This window comes from Ruditapes philippinarum, unplaced genomic scaffold (genome assembly GCF_026571515.1).
Source record: "Ruditapes philippinarum isolate M1 unplaced genomic scaffold, ASM2657151v2 ctg1396_1_1_1_1, whole genome shotgun sequence".
Lineage (NCBI taxonomy): Eukaryota > Metazoa > Mollusca > Bivalvia > Venerida > Veneridae > Ruditapes > Ruditapes philippinarum.
The window spans coordinates 66,641-85,882 of record NW_026859488.1 but is presented as its reverse complement, the minus strand read 5'-3'; the positions used below and the strand labels follow the sequence as shown (position 1 = coordinate 85,882).

General features: G+C 35.3%; 1 long non-coding RNA gene and 2 other non-coding genes across 3 annotated transcripts in view; 2 read left to right on the top strand and 1 right to left on the bottom strand.

Moving 5' to 3' along the window:
* LOC132756682 (uncharacterized) overlaps window positions 1–19,242 on the bottom strand; it is a 94,007-nt gene that overhangs the window by 8,246 nt on the left and 66,519 nt on the right. The window contains exon 3 of the long non-coding RNA XR_009629364.1: window positions 7,724–7,868. This is a non-coding gene — a long non-coding RNA (uncharacterized LOC132756682). The remainder of the gene's footprint in view (window positions 1–7,723; window positions 7,869–19,242) is intronic.
* On the top strand, window positions 4,926–4,998 carry Trnaa-ggc (transfer RNA alanine (anticodon GGC)). The gene has a single exon. It is a non-coding gene; the product is annotated as a tRNA-Ala (tRNA).
* On the top strand, window positions 5,268–5,340 carry Trnaa-agc (transfer RNA alanine (anticodon AGC)). Its single transcript has one exon. It is a non-coding gene; the product is annotated as a tRNA-Ala (tRNA).

Below are 19,242 nucleotides of genomic sequence, written 5' to 3'. Positions count from 1 at the left end.
TATTTGTTTTCTTCAGAATATATGCGTATATTGAGCAAAATTGTCAAATTTTGCATCTTTCGTAGGGCATTTTGAAAAAACCTGCAAGGTTCTAAAAGTATTAAATTCATGAAAATAAATGCTTTTAAAACTTGTCAGCGGTGTTAAACTTTGTTTCTTGTCCATTGTTTTAAATGGGCTAGAACTATTCTTAAGCTGTAGTTGAAAATGGCCAATTTCTCCAAAAACTAGGTCAAATTACCCGAAAATTTTGCCCGAAAGGGTACTACAAATTTAAAACTAGTCATTAATAACCATACACATTTATTCTTAAGAATAAAGGTCTAATATCTTGTCCTATATATTAATATTCACAATTAATGATGGTTTTTAATCAACAAACGCCATAAAAAAATAACACGATTTAAAGTGGCTTGTAGCCTTCGGCAGGTTTTAAAAATGGCGGTCAAATCCTGCTAAAATGTTATCTATGTACTTTCTTTTAACTGATTTTGTACAAATGCGTAATTAGATTGCAATAACTCTGATATCCAAATGTTTCAAAACATTTCTCAACTCATCAAATCATTTAGACAAAAATGACAATTCAAATTAACAATAGAACTCCACAGCTTTACTGCATTTAAATGAGCTGCCACTTTGCCAATTGAGGATCACAAAACTATTATGTCTGATTTGTGTCATTTCGTTATTTTGTTTGGTTGTGGTTGTCACAAGAAGCAAAACCTTGAAAAAGTGACAGATTGAGAAACATAATTTTTTTATTTTGTCACTCACTTTTTTACCTTTTGTCAGTATCTAACGATTTAGCTATCCGGCCGCTTACAAATCATCTCCCCTAAATATTGAAAGCTCTGAACCGTGACATTCTCCTCTGCTATATTGAATTTCTTCTCAAATTTTACAGAGTTACAGAGAAATGTAAATTAAACGCTGGGCTATATTCAGTCACGGCCCCCCTTGGGGGCAAAATGTTACAGGGTGAGAAAAATGTGCAGCCTGACCGGAACTTGAACCCGGGACCCTCAGAATACCGTACCGTGGCTCTACTACCTAAGATCTCCGGCCGCGTACAGATCATCTACCCTAAATAGTAAACAGTACTGAACCGTGACAATAAAATAATCTTTTTGTTGCCCCATATTTAGAGTACAAATGCCTTTTATAATTATGGTGTTTAATCAATTACTGTCACCTGCACTTCTTCTTAATGAGATATATTATCCTATGAAGTTTCAAGTCCATAGTTTTATAGTTAATGAGAAATGGCCCGGAAAAAAATGAAGTAAGAAAATTAACAAAGGGCAAAAACTCAAAAACAAGAGCCATGTTATTAAGGCCATACCCCATCAAATATGTTAGCTCATTGGAAGAATATATATGTAGTAGAGCAGAATAATTCAATTTTAAGAGGTATTTTGGTAATGAAAACTTATGGTTGGAGTGATAAAAGCTATTGAAACCTATGTGAATACAGATGGCTGAAAAAGGGCAATAACTGAAAAATAATGCAGGGTAGGCTATCATTCTTGTGTGCTGCACTCCTCCTCAATGAGATCTATCAACCAGTATGAAGTTTCAAGTTGATAACTCTAACACTTTTTTAGATAAGCTCCGGACAAAAAGTTTGAAAAATAACAAAGGGCAATAACTCAAAAATTAGTAAGGGAAGAGTTATCATTCTTGCAGACATCATTCTTCCTCAATAAGATCTATCCACCTATGAAGTTTCATGTTGACTTTTTGAGTTATGCTCCACTCAGGTGAAAAATAATGTTTGAAAATAACAAAGGGCAATAACTCAAATATAATGAAAAGTAGAGTTATCATTCTTGTGCACTGCACACTTCCTGAGTAAATCTACCCACCTATGAAGATTCATGTTGATATCTCAAAGCGTTTTTGAGTTATGCTCTGGACAAAAATTAAATTTGAAAAATAACAAAAGGCAATAACTAAAAAATTATGCAGGGTGGAGTTATCATTCTTTAGCACTGCACTCTTCCTCAATAAGATCTATCCACCTATGAAGTTTCAAGTTGATACCTCAATTACTTTTTGAGATATGCTCCGGACAAAAATGTCGGACGGAAGGAAGGAAGGACGGACGTTCTAACAGGAGAGTAATAATGTAGCTACTATATTGTTCTCCCTATTGTTTTTTTAGCCACACAAAAGACAAGGAACATCGCAATGCGATGCAACCAGGTTTTCAGCAAAATATTTCACAGAAGCTTTGTCATGAAGGGGCATTTGTTTTTAATTGAACTTTTAGGAGGAATTATGGCTTTTTTAATATTCCTCAAACAAAAATGATTGAGAAATTTTATGTTGTCTATTCGCCTTTTTTTCCCAAATATTTTAGAAAGGTAAACAGTACTTTATTTTTGCTTAATTTTTGCATTTTTGCGTCTCTTGTCATTTTCTTTTGTCAACAATATTGGCGTGTGGTGTTTTGTGCGATATCAAAAAAGTATGTTCACAATTTTAAAAAAAACTTGAATGATGTCTTGGAAGAAACATGGGAATTTAGTGAGCGCCAGGGCACTTGATGACAAAGCTTCTGTGAAAGTTTGGTCAAAATCCATTGAGAAATGTAGGAGAAGTTGCGCACTGTAGAAATTATTCACTATATATTCTGTATAAGGAAAAAAATATACAAAGGGCCATAATTCGGTCAAATATTATCCAATCACAAAACCCCGACAATATGTGCCAGGCACTTGATAACAAAGCTTCTAAGAAAGTTTGGTCAAAATCCGTTGAGAAATGTAGGAGGAGTTGAGCACAGAAGAAATTGTTCTCTATATATTCTGTATAAGGAAAAAATATACAAAGGGCCATAATTCGGTCAAATATTATCCAATCACAAAACCCGACAATATGTGCTAGGCACTTGATAACAAAGCTTCTAAGAAAGTTTGGTCAAAATCCGTTGAGAAATGTAGGAGGAGTTGCGCACAGAAGAAATTGTTCACTATATATTCTATATAAGGAAAAAAACAAAGGGCCATAATTAGGTCAAATATATACCAATTGCAAAACCCTGGCAATATGTGCCAGGGCACTTGATGACAAAGCTTCTGTGAAAGTTTGGTCAAAATCCGTTGAGAAATGTAGGAGGAGTTGCGCACAGAAGAAATTGTTCACTATATATTTTATATAAGGAAAAAAAAACAAAGGGCCATAATTAGGTCAAATATTATCTAATCGCAAAACCCCGACAATATGCGCCAGGGCACTTGATGACAAAGCTTCTGTGAAAGTTTGGTCAAAATCCGTTGAGAAATGTAGGAGGAGTTGCGCACAGAAGAAATTGTTTACGCCCGCCCGCCCGTCTGCCCATCCGCCCGCCCGCCCGCCGACATACCTCAATCTAATAACCAGTTTTATTCTTCGGAAAAACTGGTTAAAAATAGCCACATAAAAGCATTAGGGAATGAATGACATCAAAGTGAAAGAACAGTTAAGCCACATAATTACTGTCCTGTTAGTGCGGACGGACGGACAGTCGGAAGGACGAGGACTATTTCTATATCCCATGCCGCTTTTCGGTGGGGGATAATTAAGAAGTGCATAATAACTCTTCTTGTGCTCTGCACTTTGGGTCATTGTAAAAAATATGCATACCAATTCTGGAGTCAATCTGACTAATAGTGACTGAGTTATGCTCAGGACAAGCATAAGGGTACGCCGACACGCACCACCAACAAAAGTAATCCCTATATGTTGCGTTTTTCTAGGTGACACAAAAAGGGCATAATTATGCAAAAAAACAAATTAGAATTATGGGACTTGTTCTTTCATATAAGATAATCTCAGAGAACAAGCAGGTAAAGTTTCAAACAAAATACATTCCTTTTAGAATTTTTAGAGTTACCAACATTCACACAAAAACTTAACCAAAGTGTGATGCAGACCAACCATGAGATAATATCATTTATCAATTACATATTTTAAAATAAAACAAGATATGTTTGTAAAACACGTATGCCCCCTATCGGCAGCCAATTAGTCATGTGATCAGGTTATTATGCATGACTTCTGACCTAGAGAACAACAAGAGCCACCACCGGGCGGGGGCAACACTTGACTATTTACTTTTTCTAAAAGCAAACAATGAAAGGTTTGAACAAATCTTAACGTTTCCTTTTTATAAATTTAATCGGTCTGTCTTGACACATTAGTTTTGTCTATATATTTTGAATATATAGAAACACGCAATTCTATAAATAGAAACACGCAATTCTAAAAATAGAAACACGCAATTCTAAAAATAGAAACACGCAATTCTAGAAATAGAAACACGCAGCAATTCTATAAATAGAAACACGCAGCAATACTAAAAATAGAAACACGTAGCAATTCTAAAAATATTAACACGCAATTCTATAAATAGAAACACGCAATTCTAAAAACAGAAACACGCAGCAATTCTAAAAATAGACACACGCAATTCTAAAAATAGAAACACGCAATTCTAAAAATAGACACAGGCGATTCTAAAAATAGAAACACGCAATTCTATAAACAGAAACAAGCAGCAATTTTATAAATAGAAACACACAATTCTATAAATAGAAACACGCAATTCTTTAAATAGAAACATGCAATTCTAAAAATAGAAACACGCAATTCTATAAATAGAAACACGGAATTCTAAAAAAAGAAACACGGAATTCTATAAATAGAAACACACAATTCTATAAATTGAAACACGCAATTCTAAAAATAGAAACACGCAATTCTATAAATAGAAACATGCAATTCTATAAATAGAACACGCAATTCTAAAAATAGAAACATGCAATTCTATAAATAGATTCACGCAATTCTATAAAAAGATACACACAGTTGTTGTTGTTGATGATAAAGTTAAAAATAACTGAAATATATAAGGCCATTGGCACGAAGAAAAAGCAACGGCCGCTGTGGTGTAGTGGTTAGCATACTGGACCGGCAATCCAGAGACCCGTGGTTCGAGTCCCGGCTGCGGCGTGCCAATTTTTCGTGCGATTTTTCTATGTATAATTTCCCGCTCATGACTTTCTTTCTTTCATATATATTCATTCTTGGGTGGGAATGGTCTTATAAAACAATAAATGTTTTTGCCATAAGATATTTGTAATAAAAAAAATAAATTAATAGTGACTGAGTCAGCCAACTGCGGTAAAAGAAGCTATAAATAGCTCGCCGCTATGGTAATAAAAGTGATGACGTCACAATAAAGTTAAAAATAACTTAAATAAATAAGGCCAATTAGCACGGCCGCTGTGGTTTAGTGGTTAGCATACTGGACCAGCAATCCAGAGACCCGTGGTTCGAGTCCCGGCTGCGGCGTGCCGATTTTTCGTGCGATTGTTCTATGAATAATTTCCCGCTCATGACTTTCTTTCTTTCATATATATATATATTATTCATATATATTATACACACACACACACACACACACACACACACGCGCACACGCACACGCACGCACACACTCACATACACCAATCAATATATAATTATGGTCATTTTATGCACAAATCTGAGAAAATTCAGTAATTTAACCTTCAAGGTCAAGGTCATTAAAGAGCCCAAGTCAATTTGAATTCTTTAGCGTTCTTTAGTTATTGATCGGAAATCGTTTTCGCTTACAAGGTCAATGTGACCTTGACCTTTGACCCCTTGACCCCAAAATCAATAGGGAATATCTACTGGTCATCACCAATCACCATACCAAGTTTGAAGTTCCTAGGCCTAAGCCTTCGCTAGTTATTGATCGGAAAACATTTTCACTTACAAGGTAAATGTGACCTTGACCTTTGACTCCTTGACCCCAAGATCAACAGGAATCATCTACTGGCCATGACCAATCACCATACTAAGTTTGAAGTTCCTAGTCCTTAGCGTTCTTTAGTTATTGATCTGAAACCGTTTTCACTTACAAGGTCAATGTGACCTTGACCTTTGGCCCAAAAATCAATAGGGGTCATCTACTGGTCATGCCCAATCACCGTACCAAGTTTGAAGTTCCTAGTCCTAAGCGTTCTTTAGTTATTGATCGGAAACTGTGTTCACTTACAAGGTCAATATGACCTTGACCTTTGACCCATTGACCCAAAAAACAATAGGGGTCATCTACTGGCCATGACCAATCACCATACTAAGTTTGAAGTTCCTATGCCTAAGCGTTCTGTAGGTATTGATCGGAAACCGTTTTTACTTACAAGGTCAATGTGACATTGACCCAAAAATCAATAGGGATCATCTGCTGGTCATGACCAATCACCATACCAAGTTTGAAGTTCCTAGTCCTAAGCGTTCTTTAGTTATTGATCGGAAACCGTTTTTACTTACAAGGTCAATGTGACCTTGACCTTTGACCCTTGACCCCAAAATCAATAGGGGTCATCTACTGGTCATGACCAATTACCATACCAAGTTTGAAGTTCCTAGGCCTAAGGGTTCTTTAGTTATCACTCGGAAACCATTAGGTCTACGGACCGACGGACAGACAGACAGACAAATGCAAAGCAATATACCCCCTCTTATTTGAAGTGGGGGCATAATAAATCCAGAAAGAATTACGCTTCTTGAGCACTGCACTTCCTCTCATTACGCTTGACCATTGTAAGAAGTTGCATTGAATTCTTAACATTAGTTTTAAGTTATGCACCGGACAAGGAAAAGCAACAAAGGACAATAACTCTACAAATATGAAGATGGAGTTGTGGTTATTGTACACTGCACTTCCTCTCATTTCCCTTGACCATTGTATGAAGTTGTATTGAATTCCAACTACTAGTTTTCAAGTTATGCACTGGACCAAAAAGTAAAAAAGGGCATTTACTGTAATGAGTCAAAATAGAGTTATGCTTCTTATGCACTGCACTTCATCTCACTGCCCTTGACCATTGTATGAAGTTTCATTGAATTCCAAGCATTAATTTTCAAGTGATGCATTGCACATTAAAAAGTAACAAAGGGCAAAAACTCTTAAATGTGTCAAGAAAGAGTTATGGTTTCTGTGCACTGCGCTTCCTCTCAATATACTTGACCATTGTATGAAATTGTATTGAAGTCCAACTAGTGATTTTTAAGTTATGCTCTGGACACGAAAACAAGCAATGGAAAAGTAACGAAGGGCAGTAACTCAATAATTACTCTAGACAGAGTTATGGTTTTTATGCACTGCACTTCCTCTTATTGTGCTTGATGATTGTATGAAGTCGTATTGAATTCCAACTAGTAGCTTTCAAGTTATGCTCTGGACAAGGATAAGTAACAAAGGGCAATAACTCTGTAATTAGTCAAGATGGAGTTATGGTTCTTGTGCACTGCACTTCCTCTCAATGTGCTTGATCATTGTATTAAGTTGTATTGAATTCCAACCACGAGTCTTCCAGTTTGGCTCCGGACAAAAATAAGCAATGGAAAAGTAACAAAGGGCAATAACCCTGAAATTACTTTAGATAAAGTCATGATTCTTATGCACTGCACTTCCCCTTATTGTGCTTGACCATTGTATGAAGTTTGTTTTGAATTCCAACCATAGTTCAAAGTTATGCTCCGGACAAGGAAAATGCAACGGACGTCTGGACCGACCTACCGACCGACCAACCACCAGGTGACTCCTATATACCCCCACCCCCCTCTAACTTCGTTTCGGGGGTATAAAAACATTATTCAAGTATAATAAAATTTTCAACCCTTTTACTCATGTACAAGTATTTACCTGATGAACTCACTTTGATTCTGTGCTTTTTCCCATTCAGAAGTGCGTTGCTATTCTTCTGCAACACTCTCTGCAACTGCCTTGCTAGTCAAAGCTTTCTCACCATGTTGAGAAGGGTTACCAACTCCTGACTTTTCTGTTGCAACTAAAAAGACAGATTTATTATAATAAACCTACATATTTTAAGGACGATTGTGCTTTTAGTACCTTTTTTGATTACACTAAAACAACTGAATCCTCAATTTTCACATTTGATTTTATTGCTGTTAAGGATGCTTACTGTCTCCAGAATTTTTTTCAAACATACAAAGCGTAGCAAACCGGCAACACCAACCATAAATTTGACTGAATTTACCCTCCCCATCCTCCAGACAGTTTGCCAAGATGAGTTTGGTATGTTCAATGCAGAAAATGAACTCATTATAAACATTGGACAGAGATAGGGAACACTTAACAAAGCTTGTGATTCTTTTATTTAACTATGCACCAGACATACAAGATTTCTTGAACTTTGCCAAAACTAATTTATTTTTAGCAACAATATTTCTATTTATAGTTAGAAAACCAAAACAAGGCCTGATTGAAGCGGATGATGCTCCCCGAGAAGGTTTATGGCACAGGAAAGTATAAAAAATGAACAAAGGGCACAAATTACAAAATTAAGCAATACGTTTTTTTGTATTTCACTTCTATTCAATGAGATCTATCTACCTATAAAGTTTCGTGATGATATCTCTTATAGTTTCAGAGTTATGTCCCGGGTAAAATTCAAAGTGTAAAAATGAACAAATGGCAAATACATTAGACAAGGCTGTGTTCAAGGTTCTTTAGCATTGCAGTTCTATCCAATGAGATCTATCTACCTACAAAGGTTCATGTTGAAACCTCTTATAGTTTTAGAGTTATGTCCCGGAAAAAAGTCAAAAAGTAAAAATAATCAAACGGCAATAACTTCAAAATAAGGCAAGGCAAGGTTATGGTTATTTAGCACTGCACTTCTACCCAATGAGACCTATTTACCTACAAAGTTTCCTGTTGATAACTCTTATCACTTTAGAGTAATGTCCCAGACAAAGTTCGAAGTGTCAAAATAAACAAAGAAAACAATAAAAAGCTCCAAAATTAGGGAAGACAGAGTTATGGTTCTTTAACAATGCACTTTTCCTCAATGAGATCTATCTACGTACAAAGTTTAATATTGATATCTCTTATACTTTTACAGTTATGTCCCGGAAAAGGTTCAAAGTGTAAAAATAATCAAAGGACAATAATTAAAAAAATAAGGCACGGCAGAGTAACAGTTCTTGTGCGCTGCAAACCTACTCAATGAGATATATCTATCTGCAAAGTTTCATGCTGATAACTCTTATAGTTTCTCAAACGACATGTTCTATAATACCACTTGGCCAATATTAATAAAACTTGGCAGGAATACTCTTTATATGAAGCATTATCAAGAGTGTTAAAAAAATTCCATTCCATGCTAAACTCTGGTTGCTATTGCAACTAAAAGAAACAAGAACCGGTTGAACCGGGTGATGCTCCCCGAGAAGGTTCTGGACACAGGAAAGTATAAAAACAAATGAACAAAGGGCAAAAACTCCAAAATTAGGCAAAGCGGAGTTGTGTTTTTTTGCACTGCACTTCTGTTCAATGAGATCTGTCTATCTATAAAGTTTCCTGATGATAATTATCAGAGTTATGTCCCGGGTAAAAGTCAAAGTGTAAAAATGAACAAAGGGCAATAACTCCAAAATTTGACCAGGCTTTGTTTAGGTTCTTTAAGCATTGCAGTTCTATCCAATTATATCTAGCTACCTACAAAGTTTCATGTTGATATCTCTAATAGTTTTAAAGTAATGTCCAGGACAAAAGTCAAAAAGTAAAAATAAACAAAGGGCAATTACTTCAAAATAAGGCAAGGCAGAGTAATGATTCTTGAGCACTGCACTTCCACCCAATGAGACCTATCTATCTACAAAGTTTCATGTTGATATCTCTAATAGTTTTAGAGTAATGTCCCAGACAAAGTTCAAAGTGTCAAAATGAAAAAAGGGCAATAACTCCAAAAGTAGACAAGACAGTGTTACAGTTCTTGTGCACTGCAAACTTACTCAATGAGATCTATCTACCTACAAAGTTTCATGTTAATATCTCTTATACATTAAGAGTTATGTCCCGGACAAAGTTCAAAGTGTAAAAATAAACAAAGGGGGGTAATTAAAAAATTAGGCAAGGCAGAGTTATGGTTCTTGTTCACTGCACCCCTACTAAATGAGATCTATCTACCTACAAAGTTTCATGTTGATACCTCTTATACTTTTAGAGTTATGTCCCGGACAAAGTTCAAAGATGGGGAAAATTAAAAAATTAGACAAGGCAGAGTTACGGTTCTTGTGCACTGCACACCTACTCAATGAGATCTATCTACCTACAAAGTTTCATGTTGATACCTCTTATACTTTTAGAGTTATGTCCAGGACAAATTTCAAAGTGTAAAATAAACAAAGGGGGAAAATTCAAAAATTAGGCAAGGCAGAGTTACGGTTCTTGTGCACTGCACACCTACTCAATGAGATCTATCTACCTACAAAGTTTCATGTTGATACCTCTTATACTTTTAGAGTTATGTCCCGGACAAAGTTTCAAAGTGTAAAATAAACAAAGGGGGATAATTCAAAAATTAGGCAAGGCAGAGTTATGGTTCTTGTGCACTGCACACACTACTCAATGAGATCTATCTAACTACAAAGTTTCATGTTGATACCTCTTATACTTTTAGAGTTATGTCGAGGACAAATTTCAAAGTGTAAAATAAACAAAGGGGATAATTCAAAAATTAGGCAAGGCAGAGTTACAATTCTTGTGCACTGCACACCTACTCAATGAGATCTATCTACCTACAAAGTTCAAAAGTGTAAAAAAAATGTTGATACCCTCTGAGATCTATACTTTTAGAGTTATGTACCGGACAAATTTCAAGTGTAAAATAAACAAAGGGGAGTAATTCAAAAATTAGGCAAGGCAGAGTTACGGTTCTTGTGCACTGCACACCTACTCAATGAGATCTATATACCTACAAAGTTTCATGTTGATACCTCTTATACTTTTAGAGTTATGTCCCGGACAAAGTTCAAAGTGTTAAAATAAACAAAGGGGGATAATTCAAAAATTAGGCAAGGCAGAGTTACGGTTCTTGTGCACTGCACACCTACTCAATGAGATCTATCTACCTACAAAGTTTCATGTTGATACCTCTTATACTTTTAGAGTTATGTCCCGGACAAAGTTCAAAGTGTAAAATAAACAAAGGGGGATAATTCAAAAATTAGGCAAGGCAGAGTTACGGTTCTTGTGCACTGCACACCTACTCAATGAGATCTATCTACCTACAAAGTTTCATGTTGATACCTCTTATACTTTTAGAGTTATGTCCCGGACAAAGTTCAAAGTGTAAAATAAACAAAGGGGGATAATTCAAAAATTAGGCAAGGCAGAGTTACGGTTCTTGTGCACTGCACACCTACTCAATGAGATCTATCTACCTACAAAGATTCATGTTGATACCTCTTGTTGTTTCAAAGTTATGTCCCGGACAAGAAAAGGGGACGGACGGACGGACGGACGGACGGAAAGACGGACGGGCGGACGGACGGACGGACAAGGCGGCGACTATATGCTCCCCCGAAATTTTTTCGCGGAGCATAAAAACTTAAAAGATCTTTTACGTCAAAATGGAAAGGACTAGAGCTTAGATATTTCACACAAGGCATTAGCTTGTTGGTTTCTACAAAGTATCTTCAAATGATGGTTTGGAGTTGCAAATTGGTCTCTGTTTTGAAGGTTAAAGGTTTTTTTATTGCAAGGTTATAGAGACATTCTTTGTAGGGATAAATTGAGATCATAAGTGTATCTTGTATTTTTTTGTCATAACAGACATTGTAATGAAGATATTTCTGTTAAAGCATTAGAAAGATGAAAAGGTTGTGAATGTTAAATCAAAACAGTCAATCAGAATAGCACAAATTTGAGAGCTACAGTGAAGTTGATTGGATATATTTGATTCTTCCATTAATTTCGTAACACCATCAGATTAAAGGTGACTTTGTCATTTCCGAAATACAATGTAAAATAGTTCGGTTCTTGACAATGACTTGCACATTTTATTGTGTAAGATATTTCATAAAGAAACGAAAATGAGCAAAAAATGTTGTATTTTATTCACAAAAATAAGCTGATTAAGATAAAAAAATTATTTACAGTACGGATATAACACAAGATTAAAAGATATTTCTATTGCATTATATCAAAATATTTATTGAAGGTGACAAAAACAATTAATTAATCAATTATAGTAGATATCAAGGCAAGCTAAGTGTAATATTCACATCTTCGCAGATCATACGTTTCATCCATTAATCAAGCGAAATTACTTTTATCAGTTTGGTGTATGTTTACCCCTTCAAGATGTGGGATGATTTGATTTTTTGAATGTAGGTTAGACATTTGGCAAAATCTGTTCAGATCCGAGAGAAAAATAAGAACAGCAAGATTGCATTTGTGAAAAATGCTATGTCACCGCATTAATACAACACTAAATAATAGTGTAGGAACATATGTTTTTTTGTTTATATACAAATGAAGATTGTCATAATTCATAGATCCCTGACCTGTCTCATTCTTATCATCAGATTAGTGGTAAAATCTATTGTTATTCAAATAAAAGATCAGAGTAGGATTATATCAATGCAGTTGAGTCTAGTGAATTTGGTGGTGAAGGTCATATTTCAAACAGCCTAAATTTCATGACTACATCGAAGGACAACATAGTAAGACACTTTCTCAAAATCTAGGTCAGCTGATATCAAAGTGTACTTTACATCAATCTGTGCACATGGTTCAAATTTCACAGCTGTATATCAAAGGACAAGAAAGTAAGTCACATCATCAAAATCGAGGTCACCTGATATCAAAGTTCAATTTTACAACTAAAACTGTACACATAGCCAAAATTTCATTGCTGTACATCAAAGGACAAGAAAGTAGGTCAATGGACCCTTGGGCGAGGCAAAATTTTGTCCCAAGGGTTTGATTCTAAACAATCTTGATACAGGTCCACCAAACAACATTTCATGTCAAATATCTAAGCTGTAGCTTTCTCCAATTCAGAAAACATTTGTTTTAGTTTCTGTTTTTACTATGTGTACATAATGAGAATCAATGCCCCTGGCAGGGCCAATTTTGACACCAGGGGAAAAATTTAAACACTTTTGGTAGAGGGCCTATAGGTGATATTATACAGCAAACACCAAAGCTCTATGCCTTGTACCTTCAAACAAATTTTCTTTTTTTTTTACTATATGTACAGAGCAAAAATTAATGACCCCCGGGGCGGGGCTGATTTTGACCCAAGGGCTATAATTTTAACAATCTTGGTAGAGGTTCACTTCGCAAAGTCTCATGCCAAATATTTAACCTCACGCCTTTGTCAATTAAGAGAAGAAGATTTTTCAAGTTTTTACTTTATACATATAAGGAAAACTATCGCCTCTGGGGCAGGGCAATTTTTACACTAGGGGCATAATTAAAACAACTTTTGTTGAGGACCCGTACATGATATTAAATACCAAATATCAAAGCTCTAAGTCTTGTACCTTCAGACAAGAAGGTATTCCAATTTTTTACTATATGTACAAAGTGAAAATCAATGACCCCCGGGGTCGGGGCTTACTTTGACCCCAGGGCTAAAATTTGTACAATCTTGCTAAAGCACCACACAATGTTTCATGAGAACTATCTTACCTCTAGCATTTGTTAATTTAGAGAAGACGGTTTTTAGAGTTTTTACTATATACATATAAGGAAAACCTATGACCCCAGGGGCGGGGCTAATTTTGACACTAGAGGCAAAATATGAACAACTTTGGTAGAGTACCTATAGATGATATCATATAACAAATATTAAACATCTAAGCCTTGCACCTTCAGACATTAAGATTTTTGATTTTTTACTATATGTACATATAGTGAAAATCAATGACCCCCGGGGCGGGGCCAATTTCGACCCAGGGGCTATAATTTGTACAATCTTGCTAGAGGTTCACTACACAATGTTTCATGCAAAATATCTAACCTCTAGCCTTTGTTAATTTAGAGGAGACGATTTTTAAGTTGTTACTATATACATATAATGAAAACCTATGACCACAGGGGCGGGGCTGTTTTTGACACTAGAGGCAACATTTGACCAACTTTGGTAGAGTACCTAAAGTTGAAATCACATACCAAATATCAAACCTCTAAGCCTTTTACCTTCAGAATAAAAAGGTATTTTAAATTTTTACTATATGTACATATAGTGAAAATCAATGACCCCTGGTGCGGGGCCGACTTTGACCCTAGGCCTGTTATTCGAATATTCTTGCTAGAGGTTCACTACACAATGTTTAATGCAAAATATCTAACTTCTAGCCTTTGTCAATTTAGAGAAGACGATTTTTTAAGTTTTTACTATATACATATAGGGAAAACCTATGGCCCCGGGGCGGGGCTAATTTTGACACTAGAGGCAAAGTTTGAATAACTTTGTTAGAGTACCTAAAGAAAAGATCACATACCAAATATCAAACCTCTAAGCCTTTTACTTTCAGAAAAGAAAGTATTTTACGTTTTTACTATATGTACATATAGTGAAAATCAATGACCCCCGGGGCAGGGCCGATTTTGACCCCAGGGCTATAATTTGAACAATCTTGCTAGAGATTCACTACACAATGTTTCATGCAAAGTATCTAGGAGAATTTTTTTAAGTTTTTTTTTTTTAAGTTTTTACTAAATTTATATACAAATAAGGGAAGACTATGACCCCCGGGCGGGGCTGATTTTGACACTAGAGGCAAAATTTAACTTTGGTTAAGTACTTTAAGGTGATATCACATACCAAATGTCAAACCTCTAAGCCTTGTAATTTCAGACAAGAAGGTATTTTTAGTGTTTACTATATGTACATATAGTGAAAATCAATGTCCCCGGGGGCAGGGCCAATTTTGACCCCAGGGCTATAATTTGAACAATCTTGCTAGAGATTCACTACACAATGTTTCATGCAAAGTATCTAGGAGAATTTTTTTAAGTTTTTTTTTAAAGTTTTTACTAAATTTATATACAAATAAGGGACGACTATGACCCCCGGGCGGGGCTGATTTTGACACTAAATTTAACTTTGGTATAGTACTTTTAGGTGATATCAAATACCAAATATCAAACCTCTAAGCCTTGTAATTTCAGACAAGAAGGTATTTTTAGTGTTTACTATATGTACATATAGTGAAAATCAATGTCCCGGGGGGGGGGGGCAGGGCCGATTTTGACCCCAGGGCTATAATTTGAACAATCTTGCTAGAGATTCACTACACAATGTTTCATGCAAAATATTTAACCTCTAGTATTTGTCAATTGCGAGGAGAATTTTTTTTAAAGATTTTTTTTAAAAGTTTTTACTAATATACATATAAGGGAAACCTATGATGTCCCCCGGGGCGGTGCTGATTTTGACACTAAAGACAAAATTTAAATTTGGTATAGTACCTTTAGGTGATATCACATACCAAATATAAAACCTCTAAGCCTTGTACCTTCAGACAATAAGGTATTTTAAGTTTTTACTATTTTTACCCTGGGGCGGGCCGATTTTGACCCAAGGGCTATTATTTGAACAATCTTGGTAGAGGTCTACCAGACAATGCCTTATGCAAAATATCTAAACTCTAGGCCTTTTGGTTCTTTACAAAAGATATTTTACAATTTATTCTTATAATTCCTTTTGATTGCCATGGCAACCAAATTTCTGCATGGAATGAAATTCTTTGAACAACTTTGGAAGCCCTTTACCCAAGGATCAATCTTGCCAAGTTTAGTTGAAATTGGACAAGAGGTTTTCACAAGAAGATTTTTTAAGTTCACACTATAATCTATAGAACACGCACACGCACACGCACCAACACACGCACACGCACACGCACACGCACACACACACACACACACACACACACACACACACAGGTGAATAGTTATATACCACCGCATCGCAGATACTGCGGCTGCAAAAAAATGTCCGGAAATCAGAGAAGACAGGTTCCGGAGCCGAAAGTTTTATACTATTGACAAGAAAACGAATACATTCGGGACCGGACACTTCCTTTGGATAAGAAAGGATTCCTGATTAGAAGGGGTTCCACTGTATAAGGAAAATCAATGACCCCGGGGCAGGGCCAATTTTAACCCCAGGACCCTTATTTGAACAAACTTGGTAGACACTCAATAGAAGATGTTTCGTGCAAATTATCTAAGCTCTAGCTATTTGGCTTTTTTAAAAGAAGATTGTTTAAGTTTTTACTATATTCAAATAAGGAAAATCAATGACCCTGCAGGCGGGGCCAATTTTGACCCCAGGGCTTTTATTTGTACAAACTTGGTAGACACTGACTAGATGATGTTTTATGCAAAACATATAAGCTCAAGCTTTTTTTTTTTTAAAGAAGATTTTTGAAGTTTTCTCTTTCGGTTGCCATGGCAACCAGAGTTCTGCATGGAATCAAATTCTTTGAACAATTTTTAAAGTTGACTACCAAAGGTACATTCCTGTGAAGTTTGGATGAAATTGGCTTAGCAGTTTATGAGGAGATGATGTTAAAAGTAAAGGTTTACGGACGCCAGGCAAAAAGCGATCACAAAAGCTCACCATGTCACTTTGTGACAAGTGAGCTAAAAATCATAAACTTCATAATTGGTATCACTCTGTTTTTACTTGTATAGTCCCCAAGCAAATATAGGGACGTAAGCAAAAATTGTGCTGGTACAGAATCCAGCTGTAAAATAAACCAGGTTAGTTTGTCTCCAAAATTCAGGTAAGAATTAAGATATGAAGTAAGTTAGTACAGGACAGAAACCAGGTTAGTACTGGGACAGAAACTAAATAAGTACAGACGAGACTGCCTTAGCGACCCCCTGATTGCAACGACTCCCTCTCTTATCCGACCTTGTTTCAGTCCTCCCAACGTATTTTCCTATCGTATACGTCACGGATATGAGACCTGTTCTAAAAATAGCCACATATCGAAAGTTTCGGACAAAGAATCCGGATTAATCTACATGTAGATTATACAATATAATGGTTACGAATACTTTTATTCACAGTTCTCTCAATGAAAATGATGTTCATGGGGTTAAACTTTGATGGTTTAAAAACATCTGGAGAATAAAGATGATATGGTGAAACAGAAATTACTTTCGGGGCAGTAAAGTAATGCCCGGACAGTAATTTCTTTTTCACCCTGCATGTCAATTTGAGAAAAATACCGGCACTTGGCAATTTGTTTTTGTTTCACTATTTATCAAGATTTGAAATGGTTAGATGATATTGTATGATTTTAAGAAATTGAGACTAAAAAAGAAAGTGTACCTTTCTATCCAGGTATACCGTATGAAATTTTGTTTAGAACTATGTAAAATACTTAGATTGAAGATGTTATGAATCTATCCACCAAAGAACTACGAGCATTAGATTAATATAATGCTTAATATCTTAATTCTTTGATAATTTTAAAATAAGCAAAACTCTGCATTTTTCCTAGTTTACCTAATAAAAAATGCCGATTCTAGTATTTATTGTATCAGAAATAATGTGTACGTACATGTATGCTTGCATGTATATTTAAACCTAATTTAAACTTAGTGATTTAACATACGTGTGTACAATGTTTACGTATAGACAATAAAATGTAAGTCATTTGTATTTTTATTTCCCTTTGATATCATATTCTGTTGTTAAAATCATCGACAATTACTGGTGCATTTTTCATTAACAAGATGTATAGATGTATATAGAGGCCAGAGAAGATCTTGACATATGTTAAAATGTAAATTAAAAGTACAGTGTGAAGTTGTCCTTTTTCTTAACACACTAACTTCCATTTCCAACTTGTTTGCTTTCTACAAGTGTAAATATTGCATGTAAACAAAGTAACTATCCGCTGGTTAACATCATGTATAATGTGTACTCCCTAATCGCTTGTCCGAAAGTCAGTACAGGTGATGGAGTGGTGATAAGGTAAAATCTATTTTTAGAACAGTGTTACCTTCGGACTGAAGGCTATTATAATCCAGTAGTCAGTACTCTTCAAACAAACTCTACCACTGCCTCAATTACACGGATTATATGTATACAGGTATCAAGTGACGTAGCGTCTGGAGTAGTACTGCCAAATATGGTAGCATGATGCAATCGATGTACAAATTGATGTCACAGGTGTAATGAACATAATGAACTGAGTAAACTGGATTAAGACTTGTGTTTTAAAAATTATGGAGTGCCGACAGAAGATTTTTAGGCAGCATTTTTTTATTATTTACCTATAAGTTCTATGGCTGCATGAATAATACGGAAACATGTTGATACCAGACTAGAAAATCCTTTGGATATGGATATGTGTTTAAAAGTATGATATTTATTTTAAGGATTTCAATGCACCTAATTCAAGTTTATTTTGTACAATAATGATTCAATATAAATCAAATACAAAAAAAATAACATTAAATTTCATATGATATACATGCGATTATATTTGCTTTACAGGAATTCTTATTTTATTTACATCAAATATTTAAAGTACCTATGTGTATTTGCAATTGGTTAGATATTATTCCTTCACACAGTTATACAGTATATATATGTTAAGTCACAATGGTATATAGACTGATAGATGGTATTTAATATTAATTTTGTATGAGATTGTGTTAAGAGACTCCCTGTCATATGTGACCTTTTTATGAAAATCCCTTGGAAAGTTCACATATGACAGTCTCGACTGTACTTATACAGAAACAAGATTAGTACTCTTACAAAAACTAGGTTAGTACTTGGGCAGAAACTAAATTATTCCTGGGAAAATTCAAAAAAGCTTAGTTAATACTACTGCAGAACAGTGTGAAAGCTGGTTTAGAATTTAATTTTTTTCTGTTTTTAGTAACATTGACTTTGATCTTGAGCCCAGGGGGTTCAAAACTGGGTCTTCATATCAGCTTGATTTATACCAAAACGCATTACAATATTCCCATCTTAACTCTAGTTATTGTCCAGAAACCATTTTTCTAATTATAGAAACAGTGACCTTGACATTGGCCCCAGGGGGTCCAAAGCTATCGTAACCTAGGTCTTTATATTAGCTTGCTATATAATAAGTTTGATTACAATATCTGATTGCTAACACTTACACTTTCCGAAGGCAATCCAAAGCAGAGTTTCCATACACATATAAAATTGTTATACCGAGTTTGATTAACAAATACCGCTCTAAACTTCATTTTTGGCAGTAAAAGCAAATGAACAAAGTGGAATCACAAAAGCTCACCTTAAAATAATGGCTCTGGATGGAAATAGAAACAACAATCTAACTGTATCAATAGCTCAAAATCTTTCTATGAAACAAAGGGGTCATTGGCCCAAATGCACTCGCCTGTGT